Genomic DNA, 13,562 nt, shown 5'->3' with positions numbered 1-13,562 from the left:
AAGTCAAAACCAGAAATTCAGAGATCAATGACTTTTACACAGGATTCCTTCACTCACATGGTTTCCCCTGTATTGGTTCACAGCTACAAAATAGGAAAGAATTCAAAGTGCTAAGAGACATTGACCTAAAGCACTGTCTTAATGGTAAAACCCTAGAATCTAGTGAGGAGTGCCAAATACCACTACGACCCAAAAGACTTTAAATCTGAAAAAAACCCCAACAACCTAGAGTAGGCAGGATGATGAAAAAAAAATCACTCTTATCGATATACTAATACACCTATCAAAAATCCTCACTATCAATAAATGTTATTGCAGGTCAAGGATCAGAAGCACTAACAACTGGCTACCTCTATAATTCTAGGCAAAGTAAGCATAAAATTGATTATTTTTTCTTTGTTATGCATGAGAACAAAAACCCTACTCAGATAGATACCTTTGTTACAGAATACGAGCACTATAAACAATTTTTTTGTTTACTGCAAACAGACTTATATTTGCAGCACCTCTTTTTACAGAAGGCAAAATACAGCCAATTTTTCTTCTGTGTATCATATGTGATAGCATTTTGTCTCTCAGATTATGTAAAACTCAGACTTTTAAATTTTTCCCTAAAGGAATCTCTCCTCTCTGTTAGCATTCTACAAAATTTTATTTCCAATTTGTAATTTCTATCAGATAATCAAAATTAAAAGTATTTTCCATTTTAACCAGAATTTCTCTATTAACCTAAGGTAACAAAAAATGTCATACATATAACAAATAAACAGCTATTTTTCTTTTAAAATAGATTTAATAAAGCTTACTCATTGGAATAAAATTTATTTAAATTGTTGGTTAGCAGTGGAAGAGCAAGTATGTTTACATATTAGAATTGAAGCTCAAAACACCATAACATGATTACCTGACAGCTATTAAATGCCCTGCAAGAAGTTATTAGTGTTGATTCTCTTTCAGAAGGCCAATATAACAGTTCCACCCTTAGCATCCTCCCTGTAGTTTTACTTTGTTGTGTCTTTTTTAACATAAACTTTCCCGTCACTCCCACAGGTCATGTTTTGGTCTCAAGACCATTACTGGGATATTTCACACAACTACATATAAAGAAAATTAAGCCAGTGCTAAAACTACAAAGTAATCCTAAAGGTTTCAACAGGGGTTAAAGCCACTGTGCTAAAAATAACAAGATGTATACATATTTTACCACGGATTCTGTTTTCCAGAAGAGCAGATAGAAAACACCACTGTGATGTTTTACAAAGACATTCACAAATACCTTCAAGTACTTCAGCACAAGTTTCATGCCAGCAAAGATTACAAGCAGTCACTGTGGGAGGGAGAGGGAACCAAGGAGAAAAACAAAACCAAAACCAACAAAAAATCCAAACTAATCCTGCCATTTCAAATCAATTTTAACAAATGAAAAGCAATGTCAGGAAATAAACCTGCCTATAACAGTTTTAATATTTCCACAGTCACAATCTTTAAAAACTGCAGACCACGTATCACAGAAACACAGACATGGTGAAACGGTGGTGAAGAAGAGACACAAAGATTACAGAAAGTACTGTTAGAAAGCACTGTGGAAGTGGAAAATGTCCTTTAACTTCTTTTTGTATTTGTCTAGGGTGCATGAGTAACACAGAGCCTGACAGGTGTCATTCTAAACAAAATATCTTTTTGAACACACTTGCTTTCCTATGAGAAATGTGACTGTGAACATCACTAGCTGCTCTAGCAAGTGCCACTTTACTCACTGATCTCTAACATACCATGGACAAGCAGTCCCACTGAGCTGTAACTGAGTGCTGTGTGCCTGGCCAAAGGCAGCTCTGCCAGTCACTGCTTCCAGGAGAAGAGAATCTTCTGAAAGATGTAACCAAATCAATGGGTTTTAAAAAGTTATTTTTAAAGTATACTTTTAGAAACTTGTATTCTAAATTAAAAACTCAACAGTACTGGCAAATTTATTTGCACAAGACTTAAATATTTCCTAGTATACCTTCCAAAAGCACAAATTATGGATAATACTACTTCCTGCTGAAAACCCAGCACAGAAGAATAGCATTTGTCAAATCCAGCATTTTCAGAAAACAAGTGAATTTGCAACAAGCAGTTTAAGCAGAATCTGTTTTTTATTACAATGTAATGGGTTCCATAGGTGGAGGAGTGTGAAGTGCAGACATACTAATATATAAACATGTGGCTGCATCAGTACTCCTATGAGCTTGTCAGACATTTCAACACTATTTTTAGATTATTCTCTCATACCAACTGCACTGTTACAGTGGTATTTGATTCTATTATGTTCATTGTCAAAAAGCTAATCTTCTGCTTCAACTACAGCAGTTACTTGAAAAAATACATTTTTAGATATTGTATTTAATTCTCAAATATATTTTCGCAGTCATAGCCATGAGCCAGCTTAGTGTAATACAGAAAAGAGCATCCACATTTCGCTTCCTAGATGCTATGTCACTTCATGCTCCTTTTGACCAACTCTGTAAAAATCCTTGGATTTGGGAATAGCACACCTGTTGTTATATCTGAGCCTGCTATATAAAGATTTTATTGTGCTTTCTCTCTGTTCTAATAAAGACTGGGTTAATGAGGAGAACAGAAGAAAATACTTGGCTGAATTGATCTACTCTGCCCTGGCAGTGATGCCAAACACACATCTATGGTATTTCTAGTTCTTAAAGCTCAGGTGGTTCTTTCATCTCAAATTTTTCTCTTCATTCAAGGAAAAAAAAAAAAAAAAGAAGTCATCACACATCAAACAAATTGCATTATGAGCAACAGACATAGGAAAGCCTAGTTTTCTACAGATTTGTTCTATTTTGGTCTATATCTTTTCCCAGTGTAATTGCTCCAGCTCACTATATATCCTGTATGATTTCACTCTCCCTGTCGTTTAGCAATAGATCCATTTCCCCACTCACACACATATTCCTTTAACCACAGTTGTCTCTCGCTTCCCTCCCACATCCTCTGGTGCCAAACATCTTGCTGGCTGGACAGTAATGTGCATATTGACCTCCCTCTTAGCAGGCAGAACAAGTTTACTGAACACTTCTGATCATAACATCCTTCACGTCTGGGGACATTAACACAGCTCAAGACCTTTGAAACAGAAATAGTGTGACAATCACTCCATAATCTGACTAGATACCTAATCTTCAAACCTGCTGATACATGAAGCTTGTCTTTGAAGTTTTAGGTATTAGGAGTTTGCCAAACTCCAAAACTTTACAGACTATATCAAAGGCAGAAAAATTTAACAGAACTACAAAACAAAGCACTCAACTGCAAAAGAGTGAAGACGAACGTGGGGATGGGAAAGTAAAGATTCTGACCAACTCATTTTTGCTTTGTGGAGTGAGAATATAGTCAATATATACTAAGAAGTTACACAGGATCACTAACATTCAAGCTAATAATAATAAAAAAAAAAAACAAAACAAACCAAAACCCAAAAAAAAAAAAACCCAAAAAAACCCACCCACCCACAACCAAAAAACACACAAAGAAAGGCACTCCAAACTGGGTAACATTCCCAAATAGCAGACTTACCCACAAGCACGTTACACTACAACTAAACTGGGCCTGGAAGGGGCACTCTTGTTCTCTATGCTAACAGTAACGCTTGGTCTGCCCCCACAACCACAGCTAGACTGGCAAGAAGTGAAGCCTACTGAAAAAAATTTTAAAAAGAGGTAAAAAAGGGTAATGGGCTCTCAGCCAGTTTAGATTCCTACAGCATCAGAGCAGTGCCAGCCAGCGCTGCTGCAAAGGAAGAGGGAAGGACGCAGCAGGGTGGCGTGAACAAGGAGTAGAACTGGCCCTTCGAGTGTACCCGGCTGCTTAGGCTGCTTATCTGCAGCACAGAACTGCCCTCTCCATCTGGCAGTTAATTATTCATCCAGCAGACATCAATGGCAGTCTACCTGGCTACACTGCTTCAGTCCTTAGGAAATTATATGATCAATCTTTCCACACTAAGCAAAATAAACTACCTGAACAGAAAATGTTTCAGATAAGGCAGATACAAAAAAACATGTTACTTCACGTTTGATGGCAGTTTCGTTAAAGCAAACCTAACAAATGTGTCAACGAAGGCAGATGGGTGCCAGTGCAACATTAAAAAAAGCTGTAGGCGTTACAGACACTACTAAGTGCAACAGCAGAGGAGCTGACGTGCCTGGCTGCGTGTGGGTGTGATAAAAGGCCTCCGGATTCGCCGCCTGCTCTGTGGCAGATGTCTAGCCCAGCACTCTGCCTGTGACACCGCCTGCTATCAGAGCAGTTGGGAGCTAAGGGAGAACAGAGTCCTCCCCGGCTTCATGCAGAAACGCAGGGAGTTCCTGACCTGCAGCCAGGCACAAGTGACTGCGCTATTGCCATCAGTGCACACATCCGTCAACAAATCCGTGTGATGGCAAATCTGCACAGCACTTTCATCCCCAGCCACGTATTCTGGCAGCGACTTCAACTGAAATATCTGCTGTCAGGAAGGAAAGAAACACCCCATTTTACCACCCTTGTAAACCTGCCATTCCCTTACACCGTGGAGAAAAAAAAGTAGTGGTGAAACACTATTCATCAGTTTTTTAATTTCATTTAAGGATTGATAGATTACAATCACCATCTCCCTCTCCACTGTTTCTCTTTCCTTAACTGAAGAGGCTCAAGTCTATTTAGTACTGCATCCTATTTGTACTGCTCGAAGAAGGAAAAATGCAACAGAACAAAAAATATTATCTTATCATTTTAATGGGACTGTTGAAATTGTATTACCAAAAGGACGCAACCTGTATGTCCATATATAATGAACTTGTACAGCTGTATAATCACATTTTTAAAATACTTAACTGTATAGAATGCTGCTTCAAAATTGGCCTAAACTCATTTAAGCCTGATTGTAAGTACTGATTGTAAGGAGGGAAGTGCCGGTCCTCCCTCTCCTCTTACTCCACATAAGGTACCACAGTGAACTGGAAATATTGAAAACCTAGGGGGTTTTATGTGGTTAGTTTTCAGTTAAATTAGCAAACAAATCCAACCTTTTGCTTGGCCAAAAGTACAAAAGTGACAGTGGAAACGCAAAAAAGAGAAGAGCGGAAAAAAGTTCAACACCATACGCAGATAGGTTCAATCTAAAGTAGGAGCTTCAAAACAAAGATCTTGCCATGTGTTAATACCTCATTTAGAACCTATTACTGTTTTTGCTTCTGTTTGAATTAAATTACATTGCACTTACTGTACCTCATCCAATATTTTATCATCCAGGCATTCAATACTGCTCAGGCCAGTTTACAGTACCTGTATCAGCTACAAATTTCACCACACCATCCACTCCCCCTTCCACACTATTTCCAAGCACAAGAATAAAACAGCCCTCCTCACTTGCTTCCTGTGAGGCTGTTACCACTCTCTGCCCCAGAGTCATCTGCCCAGTTCTTCCTGGGAGCCCAGAACCAACCAGAACCTTCCAGATGTGTCTCATCAGTGCTGAGCTGAAGGGCATCATCACCTCCCCGAGCCTGCCCACAACACTCATCCTTGGACAGCCTGGGATGCACCTCCCCAGGTGCAGGGCTTTGCACTTCCCTTTGTAGAGCTTCATGAGGTTGCCCTCTGCTCTCTTCTCCAGTCCATCCAGGCCCCTCAAACTACTCCTCCCAGTTCTGTATTGCCTACAAACTTCTGAGGGTGTGCTCTGTCCTGTCATCCATGAATCTTCACTTGGTTGCTCTGTACTAGAAATCCAGCTCGACCCCTGGGTCACACTATGATTGGTCCCCAGCTGGACTTGTGCTGCTGATCACAACTCCTTGAACCTGGTAGCTCATCCAATTTTTCATCTATCTCACTGTCCACCTGTACTTCCATCACTTTGTTGATGAGCGTGTTACAAGTGATGCTGCCACTACCCTAAGGAATTCAAGTTAAACATTATCCACTGGTGCCCACTCATTCATGAGATAGTCTCCTGCAGGCACCTACCGACACCACCCACGCTGCCCTGCTGCTAGGCCTGACCCACACCTCTCAACTGACTCCTCATTCACCCAAAAGGAAGAACTTGAGCAATCTCCATAGTAGTCTCACAACAAAAATCCCCACAATGCAGTGCATCCCTCACCACCTCAGCCTGTCCTTCCTGGAGAGCCTATAAGGAGCCCTTGCAGCACACCAGCCATGTCAGCTGTACCACGCCACCTCTGACCAAAACAAGATGTGATGCCACAGCACACAGACCACCAATTTCTCCTGTTTGTGCCCAATCTTTTCCATAAGATATGGAAAATAGTGAAATCCAAATAAAATAATCAACTTAGGTTAAGTTTTAGAACCTTCATAGTGGCTACACCTTTAATAGCCTGAAACCTCATTTCACATGACAAAGTTACATATCCTAGAGAGAAAGTTACAGACCCTAGAGAGAAAAATCAACAGTGACAGTGGAGTAATAATGCATGGATGGACAGATATGGGAAGAGCTGCTTTGCAGTTATATAGAGCAAGGAGATTAAGAATTCTGTCACTCCTATCCCAGGTTAGAAGAGAGCTCTGGGCTCCTCTCCAGAGCCCAAACCCAGTAAGCCTTTCTCACCATGCCACTGCTCCTCTGCCCACACTCCCTGTTACCTGAACCCAAAGTCTCACTCCTGCTCTTTCAAATGCTCAGGAGACCCTGGGATCTGTCATTACAGCACACCCGCAGCTCCTCTTCTCAATCAAAGTAACACAAAGGACATTTATTTTACCTTCAGGTGGTCTAAGTACACACAGCAAAAAATATCTTCCAGTAAACAATTACTTCTTCCAAAAGCAGAAACAGTTTGAAATCGAGATTCAAAAATTCAAAAAGATCACTAAAAATTCTGACATTTCTCTTACGTAACCTCAAAATTTTAAATTTTGGTAAAAATTGTTTGAAGCAAGAGTCTCTTTGTACAAAGCAAAAAAGCCATCTTAGGGTCTTTTATTAACTAAATCACCCTTCACATGAGCACCCAAACCAATGCTTTCTGAAAGACTACCTCTATCATATGTAAATCTTAGTACTAACAGGAAACACTGATGAACACCAACACTGTAAAAAACTACAAAGACAAAAAAAGAACACAAAAGAAAATGTAAAATTTCACATTTTTATAACCTGCTTAGTAGCTTAGAGAGACCTTTTCTAACTACAATTGTTTCACGTGCTATGGATCTATACTGAAATGGATTGAATGTACCTTACAGACTCAGCTAGCCCCTGGCTATTGGGATGTAGGAAGAAGCTTCCAGAGAGTGGTGTAATTCCACAGCTGTCTGCTAGACTGTCTTATGTGTTCCTCTGGAGCAATACTGCTGGCCATTGATGGGAGCAAAACACTTGAAGCATTTGTAACATTCTTTTCTCACTAGTGCACCCTCCTTTTATATAGTTTTTAGTTGGTTACTTTTCCTGTAACCAACTTCTCCTCTGAAATTAAGTCAGCAGAAATTAAAATATATTTATAAAGAACAACCAAGCATAATCACAGAATTTCATTGCAGCAAAAAACGACACACACTAGAGATGCTTTAGGACAAAGAAGGAAATTCTTACATCAGCTCTTCTCTCCACCTCTATTCTCCAGGCTCCTAAGACTATTACTGACAGTATTAGAGAGATGTAAATATTATACAACAGCATTTGAAGCTTTGAGAAAAACTTGAGTAATGCAATTTCTGCAACGGAACCTCTGGCTAAAGAATGCACAGCTGCTGAGCAGATGTATAATTTCAGCATTTAGATTCCATTATTTCAAGGGGGATTTTTTTCTTTACTCCATGTTTTCAGATTTTCTACTTCCATCTGGTTTTTGACCTCCTTCAGCTTAGTCCACTCTTCTCTGTTTTAGTTCATTACACCAAAATAATTTTCTAAATTAGAAACATCTCTACATTTAAAAACTTGTGAATTTAAAGAGAGGTGGGGGAGTGAAATAGGGCCAGGGACAGAACAAAACCAGACAGTTCAACAGAGGCTTGGGTTTGAATAAAAACTGTCCTGTCTGGATCAGGATTGATTTTGCAGTTCCTGGTCTAACCCAAATTGGCGAGCCTCTAACTGCATTCCTTCCATGAAATTTTAAGAGCAGGAAACTGAAGAATATCAGCTATATGGGAATGTTTGTAGACTTTGCCAGAGCCCTCTGCCATAAACTTCTGAGTATAACAACACTCCAGGTTTTGACTCTTTTTAGAGTTATGATTAATTATAGTTTTAAGTAAAAAAAAAAAAAAATTAACTCACCTTGTACTAAAAGAGCTTTACAAAACATATAAAGATTAGTGCAAACCAGTGAGTGGTTGCCAAATCAATTAAGTAAAGAATTTATTATAATATTATTTTATTATGTATTATTATATATTTAATTATGTTATATTATTATGCAAGAGTACTAAAATATTTTAAATATATATATCGAGAAAGCATTGTTTAGAAAAATTTCTATTCATCTAAGTCAAGGAGAAGGCTAGGGCATAGAACATTGTCTGTCTTAAACTTCAGTCAACACTACAAGTTTTAAAGATTAATTATCCCTGGTAGAACCACTGATTCAAATGTGACAGATTTGCCATAAAACCTATCTAATTTTCCATTTCATTTTAGGCTCAGAATAATAATTTGCCTGGGTGGGGAAAGGCACAATCTTCAATCCTAACGAATGGCATACACATCAGAATATTCTACAGGAAACTTTCTATAGAATATTTTCACAAAAAAAAGAAAAGGAAAATTATTACAAACTAGTAAATATGGAAGATAAAATTATAAAAATACATCTATACTTTAAAACAAAACCCCACATTTTTATTTGGTAGGATTTATTGTTGGCTTTGAGAGGAGACATTCAAACCAAGTTTAAAAAAAAATCTTTAAAGTGAAATTCCCATATCTTCTCTCATCAGGGACATTTCTGCTTAATACTTGGTACCACTACTGAATTTTTCATTACTGCTAAAATCCCTTCAACAGCCTGAACAGATGATAGATTCAGTGCCCAAACCACGGAGCGAGGAGAAGGCTGCACCTCATTAGCTGGCAGCTCATGCCTGTGCCCTGTCCCAGTCCTGTGCTGTAATTAACTCTCAGTTGTCCAAACCTGACAACTGCAAGGCTTGCTGCTTGCATAACACTGAGAGGGAAACAGGAGGGTTTCTAAAAATCTTCTCCAAGGCATTCTGTTAAAGATGATTTTCTCTTCCACAAAGAAGGACATGCAGCCAGGAAGAGCACACTTTACCCAGCTTTGTGGTCTCCTCACTCACATTTCCAGTCACTGAGGTTCACTATTTTCTTCCAATAAATCCCTCTTTTTCTCATGCTACTGCGCAAGTTCTTTCATTCCCAAATATAAAGGGACAAGTAGATGATACATTTTTCATGTTCTCAGTATTTCATGTATTCCATTATTCCTGCTGAACAATTCCTCCCAACCCTTCTGTTTAAGCTTCCTTTTCAAGCCCTCTACACCCCTGCAAAAACACATGGAACAGTTCCTCTGCCTGACCACTGCACTGTGAATTTCTAGCTGAACACAGGATAGGAAAAAGAATGATTAATTTAGAAAATGTTAGCTGAGCTTATTCACCACTTTCATATCCCTGATGTTCTGACTCTGAGCACACAGTGTGCTCATTTGCACAAATCTCATGAGCAGAATATTGATTCTCTGCATAAGTGAAATCTCTGATGACTTCAGTCCTCCAAAGTCATTTGAGCTCTGTCCACCAATTTCCAGTCAAATTTGGGATCAGGCTCTCACAGAGGAAGTACAAAGGCCTACAAATGTTTCTAGGTGGGATTTTTTTTTGTTTTAATAACAAGAAAATAAAAGCAAATTTAAATAATTTCAATGGCTGCAGCAGTGAAAAGGAAATTGCTTCTACAAACCAGATCTATTTCCTGGTACGTATCTTGTGAGACTTTGATATTTCTCTAACTTATCGCTGCCTCATCTGCTTGTATTTATCAACCAAAGCATGACAGTAGTGACAGTTTTCTCCTTAAGGTAGTGAACTCAGAGAATATAGACACAAAGAAGTGCTAGTTGCTTCCACATTTAATCTAATAAAGTTGACTGAAACCACACTGCAAAAATTTATGTGATATCAAATTTTTGTAACAAGCATTGCTGCTGTTATAACATACGATGCAAATTAAGTTACAATACTACAGAGCTGAGTTAATATTTATATTTTCCCCTTTTAATGCAAAGCAACTCATGACACTTGAATTACATTTAAATGCACTACATTTTCCTCTGTATTTTGGGGAATCCTATTTTGAGGGGAAAATGAGCATAAGAACATTTAGCTGCATGTTGCAGGTACACATTCTGTGAATTGTTACTACACAGATTTTTGTCTAATCAAAATATTTTAAAACATTCAAAGTTCACACCTTCATGATACTCGGAGCACTTCCCCCCCTCCATGAAGAGGCACCGGTGACAGCTCAGTGATGGCAGGGACAGCTCCATCAGGGCAATCACCTTCACTGTAACTACAGGTGTCACTGCAGAAACACAGAGCTGGTGACACACCTGACCTTCAACAAGGCTTTGCTGTGGCTTTTCCTTTCCTCCTGCTTATACAACCTATGAATACTATCACAATCATGAACCAGAGTTTATTTTCCTACCCTAACTCTTGTTTTGAATTTTGCTAACCAGACTGTCATTAAACAGTACTAAACCTAACCGTAACACCCAGAATTCAAATGAAATGGGATGGCAACTACAAGACACCCTTTAGAAAAATGGCAAGAAAAAACCTCTCTGGATTATAAATCTGAAACAGAGTGACTATATTTCTCACACTGTTTGTGTACAGCTGAAACAATGGGGTCATAACCAGAAACCCATGCAAGGGTTTTGCACTACCACAAGATGAATGAAGTTCTTGGTCTTCTCAATATATCAAATATATGTCATCCTAAAATGCTTCAGTGTCCAACCTGCTACAGTGAATTTCAAAATATATATTGCAGACTAGTGCCATAATTGCTTCGTTTTACTTTGGAGGGAAATGGACATGAAATACACCTAATATGCTTTGTAAACATACCCAGCAAAGTCCTGGGAAGCCAGTTCTCAACAAAGGCCATTCAGGCAGGTTGGCAGCTTGTCCCCTGATTTCCTGGTCAGTGTGGGTCAGTGTCTTTTATGAAGCTAAAGCTCTTGGGATTTACACACCCCAAATACAATGTACTACACAGATGTTTCTGGACTAAATCCCTCACAGAATAGCTATTCCATAGATCTTCTCAATAAGAGCACAGAGATTGCTAAAATTATGTTTTCTGTACAGAAGAAAAATGAGGTGACTGTTTCAAACTTTTACCCAGTCCCAAGTATCACCTAGCGTGGTCTCCTTGTTATTCTTAAAGGACACAATGTAGCAGGTCAAGTTTTCCATTCACTGTCAGTTTTAAACATTTTAAAGAGTAACTATTTGCTGCTGGAGAGCAGTGAACCCTCAACAGCTTTCACAGCAACCTTGAACGGATTGCAAGAAAACAAGGCAGAAAGAAATCACGTTGCCCCTTAAAGCACTGACCATCCTGGAAGCACAAAAGGGACCATCAGCACGGCTGTGGTGGGACAACTGCAGAGGGTTCTGCAGATCTTGTCCAAGAAAGGAAAAAGTGGAACCACTAAAGCAGCAGTGAAAGGAAAAACTTCTTGTCAGGCACTCTCCGTGCCTGCCTCCAAGTCCTGCATTTTGAGAATACTAGCAAAGGAAACAAGGTTTCAAGTACTCCATCTGTACCCACATATGACTCTGATGAGATATACTTTTAAATTGCTGAGTTCCTTCTGTCATTTATTTACAGATGGCAGTAAGATAAGTGAAACAATCACAGGCACTGAAAATATGCCCTCTTTTTACTGAGGAACCAAGAAATACTTTCCCAGGTATCCAGATAGAACAAATCTCCAACTGATGCTTGAAATAAGCAAGGACAAACAAACATTTGTAAGTTTCTCTGCCACATACTGATTGGTGTCTTTCATTCATCTGTGTTTTCCAGCAATTTACCAAATAAGTTACTTCAGCTTTGTATGTCAGAGCTGGTATCCAGAAAAAGCTCAAATATCATTTACACCACCATATTCAGTATTTTTCATATGCATAACAATTTTGACTGTGAGGATCTTGCAGAGCAGTGTCCAAAACACGAGGATTTGGGGTCCCACACACTGGCTTTAAGAAAGTCGATGCTGTAGCTACATACTGTTTTAGTAAACATGTCTGTTAATCAGTGAATTCCAAGTAACATGCTATTTCAGGCTTGCAGTTTACCAAGAGCTTTCTGCTCTAACTTCAACAAAGGCTCAAACAGATAACATCCAGAGGTCCCTTTCAAAACTAAATTACTTCACAATTAAGGGAAGAAAATAATTCAGATCCAGCCACATATACTCTGTTGCTGGAAGAGATCAGCCAGCAGGACATACTAAGGACTGGCAGCTGAATCTCTGAATCTTGCAGGTGCATGAGAAGACCCTTCATAAAATTTCAAACCACATCTCAAAGTCTACCAGGTTGCACCTGTCTACATAAATACATATAAAATGCACACCACCAAGCACACACCCTATAGAAAGTGTGGTGCATAACCTAAGAAAAAGCTACAAAAGAACAAAAGTAGGAGACCAAAAGACAAATACATTGTCAGCAAGAGTTTTATCCAGGCTGCTACAAATGCCACAACATGGAGTACCTCTAGCTGTAGACTGGGTAAATTATCTGACTACTAATTGCTCTTATGTCAACTTTTTTATTCCAGGATTAGGTTTCTACTAAAAATCAAACAAACCTTTCAATTTGGGAGAGTCTTCCTTATCTACAAAAGCAGCTTCTCTATCCCTGCAGGTAACAGGCCTGAACAATCCCTAGCATGCTAACTTGATAAAAGAACTCAAAGATAATTCTAAGCAGAGAACAAAATATGTAAATTCGGAGGGCAATCAATTTACACTGGGAAAAATCGTCATACAACTTGACACAAAGTAACAGGCAACTGGTGAAAGGAAATACCACAGCTTACTACCATTCCCTGCTGCTGAATTCACTCTTAATTTTACCAAAACAACATCAGAGTTTGGTTGATTGAAAGGTGGTAAAAAGCCATTTGTGCTTTTGAACGCTGTTCAATAGATTTTGTAATCAGTTATGAAAACCGGTACATAATCGGTCTCAAAAGCACAATCTTTCGCTACTAAGATACGGGCGATCATTTGGGGTTATTATTTCTTCAGACTTTTTTTGTCTGACGCCGCTGAACGGCAAAAGCCGATTTGGAAAGCCGACGTCCAGCTTTGTTCAAGGCTCGCACAAAAGGAAGGCGAAGCACCTTATTCCTCGTACCCTTCCCACGACGACGGGCGCTGCCGCTCGCTCGGGCTGGGGCCGCTCGGCACCGGGCCCGGCATTACAACACCGGGAAGGGAGGGCAGGAGGGAGGGAGGGAGCGCACGGCCGGCGAGCGCCGCGCCGGCCCTGCCCACGCA

At 39.4% G+C, this 13,562-nt stretch overlaps 1 protein-coding gene across 1 annotated transcript in view; it reads right to left on the bottom strand.

Annotated features, from left to right (window-relative positions):
• BMPR1A (bone morphogenetic protein receptor type 1A) overlaps positions 1-13,562 on the bottom strand; it is a 75,217-nt gene that overhangs the window by 60,313 nt on the left and 1,342 nt on the right. The window lies entirely within an intron of this gene.

Source organism: Pyrgilauda ruficollis, unplaced genomic scaffold, assembly GCF_017590135.1.
Source record: "Pyrgilauda ruficollis isolate IOZ18807 unplaced genomic scaffold, ASM1759013v1 scaffold11, whole genome shotgun sequence".
Classification (NCBI taxonomy): Eukaryota; Metazoa; Chordata; class Aves; order Passeriformes; family Passeridae; genus Pyrgilauda; species Pyrgilauda ruficollis.
Note: the sequence above shows the minus strand (reverse complement) of the source record. Positions and strands in the feature narration are given on the sequence as shown.